General features: G+C 53.5%; 2 long non-coding RNA genes across 5 annotated transcripts; both read left to right on the top strand.

Moving 5' to 3' along the window:
- The first annotated feature begins 485 nt into the window (after nucleotides 1–485).
- LOC142077269 (uncharacterized) lies at nucleotides 486–4,151 on the top strand. 3 transcript variants are annotated; one of them, XR_012671675.1, is made up of 5 exons: nucleotides 486–604; nucleotides 1,319–1,457; nucleotides 2,365–2,504; nucleotides 2,726–2,801; nucleotides 3,790–4,151. It is a non-coding gene; the product is annotated as an uncharacterized LOC142077269 (long non-coding RNA). The 3 variants fall into 3 exon arrangements; XR_012671674.1 differs by having other exon boundaries at nucleotides 3,795–4,151; XR_012671676.1 differs by having other exon boundaries at nucleotides 3,988–4,151.
- A 613-nt stretch (nucleotides 4,152–4,764) lies between these two features.
- Nucleotides 4,765–14,110, top strand: LOC142077267 (uncharacterized). 2 transcript variants are annotated; one of them, XR_012671672.1, is made up of 4 exons: nucleotides 4,765–7,890; nucleotides 8,143–8,252; nucleotides 10,166–10,275; nucleotides 13,901–14,110. It is a non-coding gene; the product is annotated as an uncharacterized LOC142077267 (long non-coding RNA). The 2 variants fall into 2 exon arrangements; XR_012671671.1 differs by lacking the exon at nucleotides 4,765–7,890 and having other exon boundaries at nucleotides 8,041–8,252; nucleotides 13,901–14,088.
- The last annotated feature ends 1,844 nt before the right edge of the window (nucleotides 14,111–15,954 follow it).

The raw sequence follows: 15,954 nt of genomic DNA on the forward strand, positions 1-15,954 counted from the left end.
TTTTGCCCCTGCCCCTTCAACCAGGGCTGGTTTTCCCCCCTGTCGAGGCTGATTTTCCACCCTGTTGGGGTTGCTTTTCTCCCCCTGCCATTATGGGGGCTCATTTTTCCACCCCCCCCAGGTTCAGTTTTTGCCCCATGCTACATTCGGGGCTGGTTTCCCCCCTGCTGGGGCTGTTTTTTACCTCCTCCACTGCAACTGCTGCTGTTTCCCTCCTGGCAGGCGCAGCTGAAGCTGGCGGAGGAGACGGTGCAGCGGCAGGCAGCACAGGCGGCCAAGCTGTGGGCGCAGGCAGCTGCCCAGGAGCAGCGGCTGGGGCAGCAGAGGAACAGCTCCACGGCCTGGAGATGGAGCGGCGACATCTCCATAACCTTGGCCAGGAGCTCAAGGTGAAGCCTGGGGGGGGGGTTTGGGTGGGGGACGAACCATCTGAATTCCCTCCTTGTACCGCTAAAATAAGTGTCTCTCCTTCCTCAGGGCAACATCTGTGTATTCTGTCATGTGTGGCCGGTGCTGCCCGAGGACGAGGAGCAGCAGAAGGGCCTGGAGCATCTCTACTTCCCCCCAGGACAACAAGGTTCTGGTGCTCTCCAAGGCAGGGGAGGTGAGTCGCTTTGGGGGTGTCTCCCTGTCGCTTACCCCTATTTTGAGGGGCTGAGGGTGTCTCTGCTGCTAACGAACCCCTCAGCTGTCCTTAGTCCCCCTCTGATGGGCTCAATGAGATTTTTTAGGACAAACGGGGGGTTTTAGGTGCTCCCACTCGCCCCGGGAATTGAGGACAGAGTTGGGGACCCCCCAAAACCTCCTTTTACATCCTCCAAGTCTCATGTGGGACATGAGCAGCGAGACAATGTCTTGGGTTCCGAAACCAGGGGTGTGACCCCGTGTGTAGCACAGCAGGTCTTCAAGGGCGCCTGGGAGCTGGCAGAAAAGGGCTGGAAAGTGAGTTTTTAAAAAAAAAAAAAAAACACAACCCAAAAAAACCCACCAAACCAAAACCAAAGCGCTAACTCCATTTTGGGGACATTTCTGGGTTTTTTGGGGCTTGGTGTGATGCTGGCGGGCAGTATGCTTTCACCGCCGGCTTCCTGGAGATCTACAACAAATCTCTGTGGGATCTGCTAGCCGGCCGGCCGAAGCGCAGGGCCAAGCTGGAGATCCGGCAGGCCAACGAGGAGGTGCATGTCCCTAACCTGTGCTACATCCCAGTCGCCTCCGAGGAGGGGGGTGGGGGGGACCCTGATTCCCCCCTTTAAAGCTCAGATTGGCTGTGTGAGTGGTTTTGGGAGGTAACGGGGCGTCTGTGTCCCCCCACAAGGTGCTGGGCCTGCTGCAGACGGCAGCCACCAACCACTCAGTGGCCCGGACAGCCCTGAACGACGGCTCATCCTGCAGCCGTGGTGTCTTCTAGCTCTGCATCCAGGGCTCCAACACTGCCCGGGACCTGTGCTGCGCCTGTGAGTGGGGGCGTGGGACCCTTTATGGGGGGCCACCCTTTAGAGACTGTGGTTTGGGGTGAGCCTTTAGAGGTCACTGCTTTGGGGACATTAGTTTGGGGTGGGCCTTTAGGGGCCACTGGTTCAGGGGCACCCTTTATGGAAGAGCTTTTAGGGGCCACCCGTTAGGAGCTCCTGGTTTGGGGTGAGTCTTTAGGGGCTGTTGCTTTGGGGCCACCTGGTTTGGTGTGAGCCTTTGCAGGGGCCACCCTTTAGGGGCCACTGGTTTGGGGTGAGCTTTTAGGGTAGGGACCACCTGGTTTGGGGCGAGCCTTTAGGGGCCACTGGTTTGGGGCCATGGGTTCAGGGCCACCAGTTCGGGGTGAGCCCTTTTGGGCCCCTCATTTAGGGCCATGGGTTTGGGGTCACTGGTTTGGGGTGAGCCCTTTTTGGGCTTTTCCTCTTGGGGTGAGCCTTTTAGGGGCTCCGCTTTCAAGGCCACGGGTTTGGGGTGAACCTTTTGGGGCCATGGGTTCAGGGCCCCCCTTTTGGGGCCACCAGTTTGGGGCAAGTCTTTTCAGGATCATGAGTTTGTGGCCAGTCGTTCGGGGTGAGCCCTTTTTGAGACCCCCCCTTCTGGAGTGAGCCGTTTTGGGACTCTTATGTTTGGGGCCCCAAATTTGGGGTGAGCCCTTTTGGGGTCCCCCTTCTCGGGCCACAGGTTTGGGGCCACTGGTTTGGGGTGAGCACTTTTTGGGGCCCACGGGTTTGGGGCCACTATTTGGGGTGAGCCTTTGGGGGGGCCCACCTTTCAGTGCCATGGGTTTGGGGTGAGTCTTTTTGGGGTTTCTCTTTTGGGGCCACCAGTTTGGGGTGAGCCCTTTTTGGGCCCCCCTGTTTTTGGGGTGACCCTCCTCTCCCCCCACAGCGGTGCTGATCTTGGTGGACCTGGCAGGCAGAGAGCAGCTGGACGAGTTGCTGTTGGGCAGGGAGCAGCCACACGAGATGCAGGCCATCAATGCCAGCTTCTCCACCCTGGGGCAAGTCATCATGGCCCTTGCCAGAAAGGTACAGGGAGGCCCTGGGTTTGTGGGGGTCCTCAGGGCCCTCGCCTTAACTGCCGGGGTCCCCGCAGGAGCCCCATGTCCCCTATTGCAACAGAAGGCTGACCTACCTCCTGCAGAACTGTCTGGGGGGCTTTGCCAAGATGTGATTGAAGGGCTTGGGGGGGTATTTTGGGGGGCTGGGAGTTTTGGGGGACCCCACTGACACCCCGATGTATCCTCAAGATTGGTGTTAGTGAATCTCGCTCCCCTGGAGGAGAAATTCACCGAGTCCTTCACCTCCCTGCGCTTTGCAAGCAAGGTGGGGGGGACGGGGGCTGGTTTGGGGGTCGGGGGGAGCTGGTTTGGGGGGGGGGGCAGGTTTTGGGTGGCTTTGGGAATGATTTGGGAAGGGGGAGATAGAAAATTTTGGAGGGGAGGTTTGGGGGATGGTTTTGGGGGGTGGGGGTGATTTGGGAAGGGGGAGATGGGAAGTTTGGGGGGTGAGATGGTTTTGGGGGGCAGGGGAGCATTTGGGGGAGCATAGGAGGGTTTAGAGGGATGGGGGCCAGTTTTGGGGGCAGATGGGGGTGATCTGGCAAGGGGGATATGGGAAGTTTGGGAGGACTGGGACAGTTTTGGGGGATGGCGATGATTTGGGGGCACACAGTTAGAGGAGGGGGAGATTGGTGGGTCAGGGGGTAGGTGGGGGTGATGGTTTGGGGTGCTGGGGGTCTGTTTTGGGAGTGGGGGCCTGTTTTGGGGGGACAGGTTGGGGGGGACAGGGGTAGGATTTGGGGTGGTGGTTGGGGGGATTTTGGGGGGTCTGTGGGCGGTTCTGGGGGTCCAAAGTTCCCTCCCACTCCCCTCTCCACCGCTGAGCGAATGCGTGGTGGGCATGGCCCATGCCAACTGGAGGTAGCCCCTTGCTCCCCTGGCACCAAAATACATAGGGCGAGCCTCTTCCCTTTGGACATCTACCGTCTATAAGCCGCGCCGGCACCTATAGCGGAGCGTAAATGCTCCCACGTATCAGTGAGCTTAAATTCCATTTTTTTTTTTTTTAAGGATTTGATGTTTTTCTCAGTATATATTAGGGCTCCAACCCTAAGGATTCATAATAAACCTCAGAATTGGTTTTTGATATGGGTAATAATTAATAAAAAAAAAACTTATTAGAGGCAAAATAAACAGTTAAAAGGGATAAAATAAATAGTTAATTTAAATTCTGGTTGTTTTGGGTCACGCCTTGCCACGGTCCTTCCCATTTTGGGTGGAAAATGGTAATATTTAATTCTTATCTTTCGAAGTTCAGGCAGGAGGACAGCGGAGTAGGGGCACAGGAGCAGCAATTGAATGCCCCGATAAAGATATGTTGAATTTTGCTTAAAAAAAAACCAAATTTTTTTTTACGATCACAATTCATGTGTGTTTTATACCCATCTGGGGTGTTTTATTGTCGATATTGATGATATATCACACTGAGGACTCGTCGACTTTTAATTAAGGTATGACGAGTACTGTTTCCTCACCAAATCGTCGCAAATGACCCCAAGCCTGTCAGGATTTCTCTGCTTTCGGCCTCAAAATCTGGGTTATAGGGAAAAAGGAGTAATATGTGAGTAAATATATACATAAATATACCCTAATAAATACATATATGCACATTCAATTACTCTTTTACTCTTGTTGTTTTGCAACATCGCATTGTGTCCAAATTTATTATATCTGGTGCCTTTTCGACCCCATTACCTGTTTTTTATTTTATTTTTGCCCCAACTTGAGCAGCTTTTGATCCTTTTTTCCTCCCATATTTCCCTTGTGAATTTGGGGGGGGGTTAGGGAATTGGTGTAACTCGGGTATCAGGGAACCGCTGGCATTAAGCTATACCCACAGTCTTCCTGCTCCCGTGGAGGAACAATCTCCTCCAACGGGCTTGATTTCTTTTTAATTTATTGTTTCTTGTGAAAGACTCAAGGAAAATGGGTTTTCTTTTAGTCCTATTTAATGATTTTATGGGTGGGTTAAGGGCGACAGCGAGCCCAGCACCTCCCCAGACCCTGTGCTGCCTTGTTTTGATCAATATAGTATTAATTATGATTAATAATTTGCCCTCATGCCTCTGGAAATTGGCACCGGCAAAGTCGAAATACACTCCCCGCTTTCACCTCGAGCCCCTGCCTGGCGGCATCATTGCGCTGGACGATGAGGACGAGGGGGTCCGCGAGCCTCCACCCAGCACCTCCGGAGGATGCCACCTCGGGGTCTCTGTTCACCCTCCATCATCTCCATGTTGCTCCCTGGGTGTCTTCATCCCCCTTGGTGTCTCAGTGCCACCTCGGTGTCTCTGTGTCCCCTTGGTCTTTCCCTGTCACCTTGACATTGCTGTCTGATCTCAGCATCTCCTTGTTCTCCTGCAGTATCTCCATGTCTGCCTTGGTGTCCCCACACCACCTTGGTGTCTCTGTATCCCCTCGATGTCTCTGTCCCCCTCAATCATCTCCATGACCCCCCTTGGGTGTCTCCGTCCCCTCCGGTGTAACCGTGCCACCTTGGCATCTCTGTCGCCCCTCCGGCATCTCCGTGTCCCCCCTTGGCATCCCCATTAGTGTCCCCTTTGATGTCTCACCTCGGCATCTCCCTTGATATCTCGTCTCGGCATATCCACGTCCCCCCTTGGTGTCCCCGTGCCACCTCAGCGTCTCCATCTCTCTCAGTGTCTCTGTTTTCACTCCATCATCTACATGTCCCTGCTGGGTGTCCACATGCCACCTTGGTGTCTCCATCCCCCCTCAGCCTTTCTCTGTTCCCCCCTCCCTCACCTCCCTGTACCCCCTGGGTGTCCCTGTCCCCCCTGCATCACTTCCGACTCCCCACTGGTTGTCTCCGTCCCCTCTCCATGACCTCTGGGTGTCTTCTGGGTGTCTCTGTCCCCCCGGCATCATCTCCATGTTACCCCTGGGTGTCCCTGTCCCATTGTTTGTCACTTCCATGCTCCACCTGGGTGTCCCTGTGCCGCCTTGGTGTCTCCATCTCCCCTGGCTGTCTCTGTCCCCCCTCCATCACCTGTGTGTCCCCCTTGGTGTCCCCATGCCACCTCAGTGTTTCCGTTCCTCCTCCTTTACCTCCCTGTCGCTCTGGGTGTCCCTGCGCCGCCTTGGTGTCTCTGTTCCCCCTCTATATTTCTGTCCCCCCTTGGATGTCTCCGTCCCCCCTCCATGATCTCCACATCCCCCCTGGTTGTCCCTGTCTCCCCTCCATCACCTCTCCGTCCCCCCCCGGGTCCCTCTATTCCTCCTCCATCTCCTCTCTGTCCCCTGTGGATTTCCCTGTGCCACCTTGGCATCTCCCTCTCTCCTGGATGTCTCTGTCCCCGCTCCAGCACTTTGGTGTTCTTTTCAGTGCCCCTGTGTCCCCCTCCATCACCTCTGTCCCCCCCCTCGGTTGTCTGTGTCCTCTCTCCATCATTTCCACTTCCTCCCTGAGTGTCTCCATTCCCCCTCCGTCACCTCCCTGTCCCCCCCAAATGTCCCCGTGCCACCTCAGGGTCTCCCTCCCCCCCGACCCCTCTCCCTTTGCAGTTCCTGGAGCTCTGCACCCGCCTGAAGGAGGAGCACGCCGAGGTCATCCCCTTCCTCTGTGGCCATCACCAAAAAGCCAGCCTGGATTTCATGGTCTCAGCTGAACTCGGCAAACTTCAGGAATTTTAATTTAGAAGCGTACACACGATTACATTTTAAAGAAGGGGGAACGTGAGGATACGTGATATCTGAATCGCCACAAACTGCGCCCGCAAGAAGGGTGCCCGCAGCAGCACCCACGTTGATGGGCCGGAAGCTTCTGCTTTCTGAAACAGCTGCATGTGACCTAAGACATCTCCATCTGTAAGTGCCACTCACATCTCCAGAGTTCACTCTCTCAACTTGCCATTAAATTTCTATCCCTTCTCAGAAGTTTTAATGAAAAATAAAGAATAGTCCAGTTCAAGGCCTATTTTATTCCTATGATTTGGGTATTTGTGAATGTTCCTTTGATAACGTGAATAAGGATTGCAAATGCGTATTGGTGGTCATTATCGAGTACAGAGTAATTAACAGCGTAATTAAAATATATTCGGATAATTACTATAGCAGAAACCACATCTGTATCCCAATTCGCGTTTAAACTTTTTCCTTAATTTCAAGTCATCTTGGTTTCTCTTGGACAAGGAACTACATCACATTTTCATTATAATCTAGAAAAATACTTATCATTGGGCTTTTATCATTAAATAATTATCAATAAGACTGCAGGTCTGTCAAAGACAATTTGCAATACAGTACACATTTAGCAAAAGCTGGGGGAGGGAACTTCAAGTGCTTAAATTGGATATTTAAATCGGATAGAAAAAGGCAATTAAAAGTGTTCCTAAAATCATGGCCTCAAAAAAAAAAAAAACCAGCCTTCAGAATGGTTTCACTTTTATACTGTAAAGTGAATGTTTTCTGTCTTTTAACTAAACATAGGATTCCTTTTCCACTGAATATTACAGATGTCATGCCAAAGCAAACATAGACTTTATTCTTCAAATTGAATCACTCGGTACCAATTTTATTTCTCACACTGTGAGAGACGCCCCCTGCTCCATGCTGCTGTCTGCTGGTAACGGCAGTGCGGTCCTGCGGGGTGCCGCCGCCGTGCTCGTCGCTGCCTCCCGGTAAGGAAACGCCGCTGCTGCCCCACGTGCGCGCTGCCTGCGGGCGCTGGGTGCGCAAAGCGCGGAGCTGCAGCGCCAGTGCCGCCCCCGAGCACGCGCCGCCCGTGCGTGGCCGAAATGCGGTACTGCAGCCCGGCGTTCGCCCACCGGCTCTGGGCCCTCCGGCGCGCCGTCGGCAGCGGGCGCATGCGCTTTGCGGGGGAGCAGCATGGCGGCGCGCTGGCCACGCTTCCCGGCGGCGGCGGGTCAGGGCCGAGGTCATCGGTGAGGCGAGCGAGTCCCCTCAGCGGATGGGGCGGTGTCTCCTGCCCGCTGGCTGCTCGGGGGTGGCGGGACGGGAAGCTTCAAACTGCCCGCTGCGGCAGGCTCCCGGTTTGCTGGAGCCCTGTAGCCCCAGGTCACCCCCAAGCCCAGTCGGCAAGCTGGCCTTTGGTGCGTCTCCACAAGCCCCTGCAGAAGGAGAGGATGCGGCCAGGGGCAAGCTACGGTAATATCGGTCGCTGCTTTTTCTTTCTCTCTTCCAGAGGCTGCACTGAGGATGCAGTTGTCTGTTCCTGCCTTGGGGATGCCGTTGATGACACGCTTCAGGCTTGCGTGGTCTGTCTCTGCCCGGCCTCGCTTTCCTCGCAGCGTCGGGGCGAAAAGGGACAGGTGGAGCACTTACTGACTGTGGACAGGGGCTGCCGCGGCTGAAGCTGGAGAGGCCGGAGAAAGGTAAAGAAGATGACATCGAAGGCCACGTGGCCGGCAGCTGCCTCCCGCTGCAGGCGAGAGGGAGCCTGCCTCTCCAGGTGAGGAGGGATCCCTCTTTGTAGTCCGCAGCAGGCCAGGCCGCCAACATGGACCGCAGGGTCTGTATGTGTCACCAACAGCACGGTATGGCCACGTAGCGCACGAGCGAGCGAGGCTACTTGTGTAGGAAGCCTCGTCTTGTCAGAGCTGCGAGATACCCACGTATTCTTTTAGGTGGAGGACAGCAAAGCGACCGGAGTTACAGAAGAGGAAGGGAGGAGAGAAGGAGAAAGAAGCGTCTGAACTGTCAAATTCTCCCGGCAGCACCGAGAGCGAGAGCTGCGGTGAGTCCCAGGCCCTCAAGGCACTGTCTTCCCTCTTATGCGTCCTGGGCCCTCCCCGCCCCTCCCCTGGTCCCCTCTGTTTCGCACGCTGCAGTGTTTTTCTTTGTTTTGTTCCCCTGTACCTCTTCCTCTATTTTTGTGTCCTGCTCTGTCTCCCTCTTTTTTTTCATTCTCTGTCTCTGTTCTGTAGCCCATTGCTGTTTTTTCCTTTTCTATCTCTTTGTCCTGATCTGCATTTGTTTCTTTTTTCCCCACAATTTCTCTTGTCTATTCTCTGGCTTTCTTTTGCTCTCTGCGCCTGTACGTGCAGCGCCGTGTCCCTGCCTTCTACCTCTATCTCTCCTTTCCTGCCTCCCTATCTCTTTTTGTCCTTCTGTCTCTTTCTCTCTCCTTTGTCCTGTCCTTCCTTCCCCCTGCCCCCCTGCCTCTGTCCTGCTGTTTGTCATTGGTTTTTCTTTCTCCCATTCTTTGCCTGGGTTTTGTGTTTGTGTGTGTGTGTCTCTCTCTCTCCCCTTCAACCTGTTTTTTCCTCTCTCTATTCGTCTGCCTCTAATGCTTCTTTCTCCATCTTTTAGTCCTGCTCTGTTCTGCTGCCCATCTCTGTCCAGTTCCCTTTCTGTTTCTTTTTCCTCTCTTGGTTACTCTGCTTTTCTTCCTGTGCCTACTTTTTTTCTCTCTCTATTCCTCTGTCCTGCTCTGTGTTCCCTCCCTCTCACTCCTGCAGTGTCCTGGTAATATGCAGTCCTCCTGTGTGTTACCGGACCTTCTCCCTGTTGATTTTTCCCTCTTGCTCTATTCCTCTATTCTGCTCCCTAGAAGTATTTTTAAAATTCTCTGTATTTTTGTTCTTCGGCCCATCACTATTTCTCCATCTCTCTGTCTCCTGCTCCCCATTCTCCTCTTTCTCTCTCTGTCATTCTTTTCTTTTCCCTGTACCTATGCTTTTCTGTATCCTTGCATCCCACTCCTTCCCTCCCTCTGTCTCCCTCTGTCACGCTGTCTCGCTCCCTATCCCTCTCTTTTTATTTCTACTCTTGTGACGTGTGTGTCCCCCAACCCTTCCTTTTACGTGTCCTGGTCTTTCTCTTTACATCCTTCTATCATTCTCCTCTTGCTGTTCTTGCTCTTTTTCTTTCTTTTTCTCTAACCTGCTGCCCATCACTATTTTTTCCTCCTGCATCCCTTTGTCCTGCTCCCTGTACTTGTCAGTCTTTCCCTTTGTTCTACCTCCAGTCTTTCTCTGTTTTCTCCATCTCTGTCCTTTTCTCTGTACCTTTTTCTGTCTGCTTCTCAGTTCTTCTCTGTCATCTTATTTTTCTCTTTCTGCCATCCGTCTCTTTTTCTCTGTGATCCTCTGTGCTGTTCCCTTTCTTTTCTTTCTCCAATTATCTGTTGCCTTACCTGTCCCTCTCTCTCTGTCTCTCTTCCTCTGTTCTGCTCCCTGGCCCTATTATTTATTGCTTCACTTATCTCTCCCGTTCTCTGTCTTTTTTCTCTTATCTCTTTGTCATCCATCCTCCCCCTAACTTTTTGTCTGTATATGTCCATACCACTGCCTGTTTGCATCGTTTCTCGCTATATACCCCTGCCCAGCATGATTTTCCTTTGTCCTGCTTCCTGGCCTTTTTTCTCATCCTGCAGCGCTGGTTTTTCTTTCTCCCTCTCTTTATCCTGATCTGTCTTTCTCTCTTTTCCCCTCAGTCCTTCTGGTGTGTTAATTATGTTTTTTCCTCTCTCTCTCTTTCCTTATTTCTGTCATTCAATTTTTCTCTCAATCCGTCTGTTCTGCACCCTGCTCATAATTTTCTTCCTCTTTCTCTCCGTCCTACTCCTGCGTGTCGCGTGCGAGCGAGGCTATGCGTCTAGGAAGCTTTGTCTCGTAAGACCTGTGAGACACCCATGTATTCTCTTAGGTGGAGGACAGCCAAGCGACCGAAGTTACAGAAAAGGAAAGGAGGAGAGAACGAGAAAGAAGCGTCTGAACTGTCAAATTCTCCCGGCAGCACCGAGAGCGAGAGCTGCAGTGAGTCCCGGTCCCTCCGCGCTCCTCCCCTGGTCCCCTCTCTTTCCCAAGCTGCTGCGATTTTTTCTTTTTGCTCCCCTGTACCTCCTTTCTCCATCTCGCTCTGAGCGGCTCCCTGTTCCCATGTTTTAGGTCCTCCCTCTCTCTGCCCTGTAGCCTGTGGCTATTTTTTCCTTCTCCGTCTCTCTCTGTCTGGCTCCCGGCCACTATTTTTGCGTTCTTCCCTCTTTGTCCTGTAGTTAGTGTGTCAGTATTGTTGCTGTCTCTGTCTCTCTCTGTCCGGCTCCCTGTCCCTCGGGTGCTTCTTTCCTTTCTCCGTCCTTCTCTGTTTGTCTCGCTGTCCCCACTTTTAAAATCTCCTCTCCTTTGCCCGGTAGCCCACTGCCGTTTTTTTCTTTGTCTGTCTCCGTCTGTCCCACTCCCTGTCTGTAATTTTTAATGCCTCCCTCTCTCTCTGGAAGTCTGTCAGGAGTTTTCCTCTTCTCAGTCTCTCTGTCCCGTTCCCTCTCCCTGTTTTTTAATTCCCTCCTCTCTGCCCTGTTAGCCATCACCATTTTTATTTTCTCTGTCTCTCTCGGTCCGGCTCAAGATCCTGATTTTCTAAATTCTTCGCTTTCTGCCCTGTAGCCTGTCACTTTTGAAGTTACCTTTCTCCGCCTCTTTCCGTCCAGCTCCCGGCCCCTCTTTTGTACTTCCTCCCTCTGTACCCTGTGGCCTGTTGCCTTCTCCCTCTTATTTCTCAGTCTCTCTCTCTGGCTCCCCGCCCCTGTTTTTTCATTCCTCCCTCTCTGCCCTAGAGCCCATCGGTCTCTTTTCTTTCTCTGTCTCTCTCTTTCCAGTTCCCAGGACCTGTTTTTCACTTTTGTCCTTCCTGGCTCTGTGCCACGTTGTGATTTAATTTCTTTTGCCGTCTCTCCCCGTCCGGCTCCCGTCCAGGATTTTTTAATTTCTCCCTATCTGTCTTGTAGCCCATCGCTGTTTTTAATTTGTCTGTGTCTCTCTGTCTGGCTCCCTGTCTTTTTTTTTTTTTTAATTCATCCCTCTCTGTCCTGTATGTGTCGCTTGTTCAATTTTTGTTCCCCGACGTCTCTCTGTAGATCGCTTCCGGTCCTGTTTTTTAAAAATTCCTCCCTGTCTGTCCTGTGGCCTATAGTGATTTGTTCTTTCTCTGTCTCTCGTCATTCTGGCTCTCGGTCCCTATTTTTCAGTTTCTCCCTCTCGGCCCTGTAGCACAATGCTATTATTTGCCTTTCCTCATCTCTCTCTGTCCGGCTCCCTGTCCCTGTTTTGTAATTCCTCCCTCTCTGCCCTGCAGCCCATCACTATTTTTCCGTTCTCTGTCCTGCTCCCTGTCCCGAGTTGTTAATTGCTCCGTCTGCCCTATAGCCTGTCGCATTTTTTTTTCTTTCTCCATCGCTCTCTGTCCGGCTCCCTGTCCCTACTTTTTAGTTCTTCCCTCGCTGCCCTGCGGCCCGTCGTGATCTTCTCTTTCTCCGTCTCTCTCTGTACGGCTCCCGGTCCCTTCTTTTTTGAAATCCATCCCTCTCCGTCTTGGAGCCCATCACAGTATTTCCTTTCTCTGTCTCTCTCTGGTTGGCTCCTGCTCGCTATTTTTCAATATCTTCTTTCTCCATCTCTCTGTCTGGCTCTGGATCCCAATTTTTTAATTCCTCCTTTTCTTCCCTGTAGCCTGTCTGTTTTTTTTTCCCTCTCTTTATCTCCCCCTCCACCTCTGGCTCTCCGTCCCTATGTTGTAATTCCTCCCTCTCTGCCCTCTAGCTGTTGCTATACTTCCTGTGTGCGTCACGCCGCGTCCAGGTCCTCGTCCCTCTCTTTTATTTTTTCCCTGTCCTCCCTGTAGCCCGTCGCTATAATTTTCTTTCTGTTTGGCTCCGGATCCCTGTTTTTTCCTTCCTACCTCTCTCTGCCCTGTTGGCCCCTGGTTATTTTTTTTTCTCCTTCTTGCTCTGTCCAGCTCCGGCTCCCTATTTTTTCATTCCTCCCTCTCTGTTATGTAGTCCGTTGGTATTTTTTCTTTCTATGGCTCTTTTTCTCTGGTTTCCTGTCCCCATTGTTCGGTTTCTTCCTTCACAGCCCCGTAGCACATTGTGCTTCGATTTCTTTCTCTGCCTCTTCTTTCCCAGCTCCCCGTCCCTCACTTTTAATGCCCCCCCACTTCCTCCATCTCACTCTTTCTTGCTTCCCGTCCCTGTTTTTTAATTCCTCCCTCTGTGCCACGTACCCTGTCGCTTCTTTCTTTTCTCCATCTCTCTATGTCTATCTCGCTGTGCCCCCTTTTCAGTTCTTCTTCTCTGCCCTGTACCCCGTTGCTATTTCTGCATTACTCCATCTCTCTCTGTCTGGCTCCCTGTCCCTATTTCTTAATACCTCACTCGTCTTCCTGCATCCACCGCTATTCCCTGCGATCTCCCTCTCTCTCTGTCTGGCTCCCTGTCCCCAGATTTTAATTCCTCCGTCTGCCCCACGTAGCCTGTCTGGATTTTTTCCTCGGTCTCTCTCTGTGTCCGGCTCCCCCTCTCTGTGTTTTAGTTCCACATTCTCTGTCCTGTAGCCCCATGCTATTTGTCTTTCTCCATCTCTCTCTGTCCAACTCCCTACTGCTAGTTTTTATTTCTTCCCTATCCGTATTGTAGCCATCGTTGTTTTTTTTTCTCTCTCCGTGTCTCTCTGTCCAGCTCCCAGTCCCTGTTCTTTATTTCCTACCTCTTCCCTGTAGCCTGCTGCTGTTTTTTTCCGTTCTACATTGTGTTCTGTCTGGTCCCCTGTCCCTATTTATCAGTTCCTCCCTCTCTGCCCTGTGGCCTGTCACTTGTCCCCATTTTATTTCTGCCTCTCTCTCTGTCTGGCTCCCTGTTCATGGTTTTTGAATTCTTCCCTCTCTGCCCTGTCAGCGGTCCAATCTTTTGCCTTTCTCCATCTCTCTCTGGCCAGCTCTCTGTCGCTATTCGTTAATCCCGCCCTCTCTGCCTTGTAGCCTGTCGCTTTTGTCCTCTCTCCTTCTCACTGCCTCTGGCTCCCCAATGACCCTATTTTAGAATTTCCCCCCTCTTCTTTCTGTACGTGTTGCTATTCTTCTTGCTCTCCAGCTGTTTTTTTTTTCCAGCTCGCTGTTCCTAATTCTTAATTCTTCCCTCTCTGCCACGTAGGATGTAGCTGTGTGGTTTGTTTTGTGTTGTTCCCCCCATACGGCCCTTCCCTCCATCGTTTGCTGTCCCGGCTCCCTGTCCCTGTTTCATTCCTCCCTCTTTGCCCTGTTCTTACCGCTTTTTAATCTTTCTCCATGTGTCTCGGTCTGGCTTCCTGCCCGTATTCTTCCCCTTCCTTCCTCCCTTTCTGTCGTGCTGCCCATCCCAGGTTTTTCCTGCATCTCCATCCTGCTCCCTGTCCTTCTTTGTCAGTCTCTGTCCTGCTCCATCTCCCTCTTTTTGCTGCTTCCCTTCCTCTCTTCCTGTTGCTTCTTTCTCCACCTCTGTCGGGCTCCCTGTCCCCATCCTTCTCTTGCTGTCCCGTTCCCTTCCTCATGCTTTCTCGCTACACCCCCCCATCTAGCCTGGTGCCGCTTTTTTCTTCTCATGTCCTGCGCCTTGCTCCACATTTTTGGCAGCCTCCACCTCTGCCCAGCAGCCCATCTGTCCAGGAGCCAGACGACCGACCGTCTGTTCCCCGCCGAACCGACAAGCGTGGCTCCGGGAACGACTGCCGAGGTGTCCCATGGGCTGGGGGAGCGTTGGGGGCCCCGAGCCCCGGAGCAGACTCGCTACCAGGACTTGTTACGTGCGTGACTAAATAAACACTCGCTGTCTCCTTTGCCCTCATGGCTGCATTTGCACTCCCTTTCCACCGGGCGAGGGGCTGTGACACAGCCCAGGGGAGGAGGTGACGCGGAGTGGGGGTCAGCCGATGGCCCTCTGTTCCTGCTGGGCTCCAGCTGCGGGCCGGGGCTGGAGGAGCCCCAGGTGCGGGCAGTGAGGGTGCTGGCGACGGCCCCTCCCTGTAAAGGGGTGGCTGCCGGGGGAGGGGGTGGTGCTCGTGCTGGTGCTGCCCTGCCCCGGCTGGCCATGGAGGGGCCAGTGTGAATCACGGGAGGAGCAGAGGGGTCGCTGGGCTGCGGTTACACCGAGGGCGAAGGTGAGTGGGGGCCGGGCGATCACTCGGCGGGTCCCGGGAAAAACCCGAGGAGGCCGGCGGTGCTTGTGGGGGGCCGGCCGGGCCGGCGGGGTCCGTGTCGGAGGCACGGAGCGGCGGCGGCGGCACGGGTGCGGGGGTACCGCGGCGTGTCGGAGCCAGCAGCAAGGACTGTCGAGAGCCGGGCGGAGGGGCGCGCCTTGTCGGAGTCGGCGGCGGGGGCTGCTCGGAGCCGCGCTTCGGAGCGCAGGGTTGCACTGGGGTCTCCGGGTGCGTTGGCGGGGGAGGGAACGGTGTCCCCGCAGGGTCAGAAGGCAGGGAAGGCTGCCTCGCGGCATGCCGGGAGCTGTAGTCCTGGGGTGCGGGGCTTCTGGTCGGACATGTTTGCTCCCCGGAGCATGCCGGAAGGTGTAGTCTTCCGGCACTTGGCTTCCGGGCGGCCATGCTGTGTTTGCCAGTGCATGCCGGGAGGTGTAGTTTTTGCGGACTTGGCTGCCTGGTAGCCGCCTTGCTCTCGAGCGCGTGCGGCGTGGCATTGTCGTTGCTACCGCCGCGGCCCCTGTGGCGCAGCACGATGTGTAGTTTTGTTGCCGGTTTCTTGTGGTTTTCTGCGGGCTTCCAGCTGCGGCCGCTCCCCAACAAGTGGTGCAGCCGCCCGTCGCGAGCGCATGCGCGGTGGCGCGCCGCTCTGCGTCCGAATAGCGATACTGCCGTTTTTTCCCTTTCCATCTCTTTGTCTTGATCTGCACCTGTGTCTTTTTTCCCATGCAATTTCTCTGGCCTGTTTCCTGGCTTTCTTTTCCTTTCTGCGCCTGTACGTGCTGCTCTGTGTCCCTGCCTTCCTATCTCTCTCCTTCCTTCCTTTTCTTTCCATCCCTTTGTTTTGCTCACTGTTGCTGTTTTTTTTAATTCTGTTTCTCATTGTCCCTGTCCTCCTTCCTGTTCATCTCTTACTCTTTGTGACCTCTTGTGCTGCTCTCTTTCCCTCTTATTTATTGCCCCACCTGTCTATCCCTGTTTTTTCTCGTGTTCCCCGTCCCTTTCTCTTTCGCGGTATCCCACTTTGTGGCTCCCTGTCTTCATCTGTTTTCTATATCCCTCTGTCCTTCCTCCTTTCTTTCCTTGTCCCTCTGGCCTACTACCCATCACTGCTTTCTCTTTCTTTCTCCATCTCTCTGTCTCGGTCCTGTTGCACTCCTTCTCTCTCTGCCTCTAGTGGTTCTTTCTCCATCTCTGTCCCGCTCCCTGTCCTTTTTCTCTTATTCTCTCTGTTCTCCATCCTCCCCCTAACTTTTTGTCTGTATATCTCCATACCACTGCTCGTCCCGTCGTTTCTTGCTATATCCCCTTGCCCAGCTCGCTGTCCCATTATTCTTTGTTCTGCTCCCTGGCCTTTTTTGTCATCCTGCAGCCCAGCGCCAGTTTTTCATTCTCCCTCTCTTTGTCCTGATAGGTTTGTCTCTTTCCCCCCCCCCCCAGTTCCTCTGGTTTGTCTCTTAACTTTTTTCCTCTCTCTCTCTCCTTCCTTATTTC

The sequence above is a fragment of the Calonectris borealis genome, unplaced genomic scaffold (genome assembly GCF_964195595.1).
Source record: "Calonectris borealis unplaced genomic scaffold, bCalBor7.hap1.2 HAP1_SCAFFOLD_190, whole genome shotgun sequence".
Lineage (NCBI taxonomy): Eukaryota > Metazoa > Chordata > Aves > Procellariiformes > Procellariidae > Calonectris > Calonectris borealis.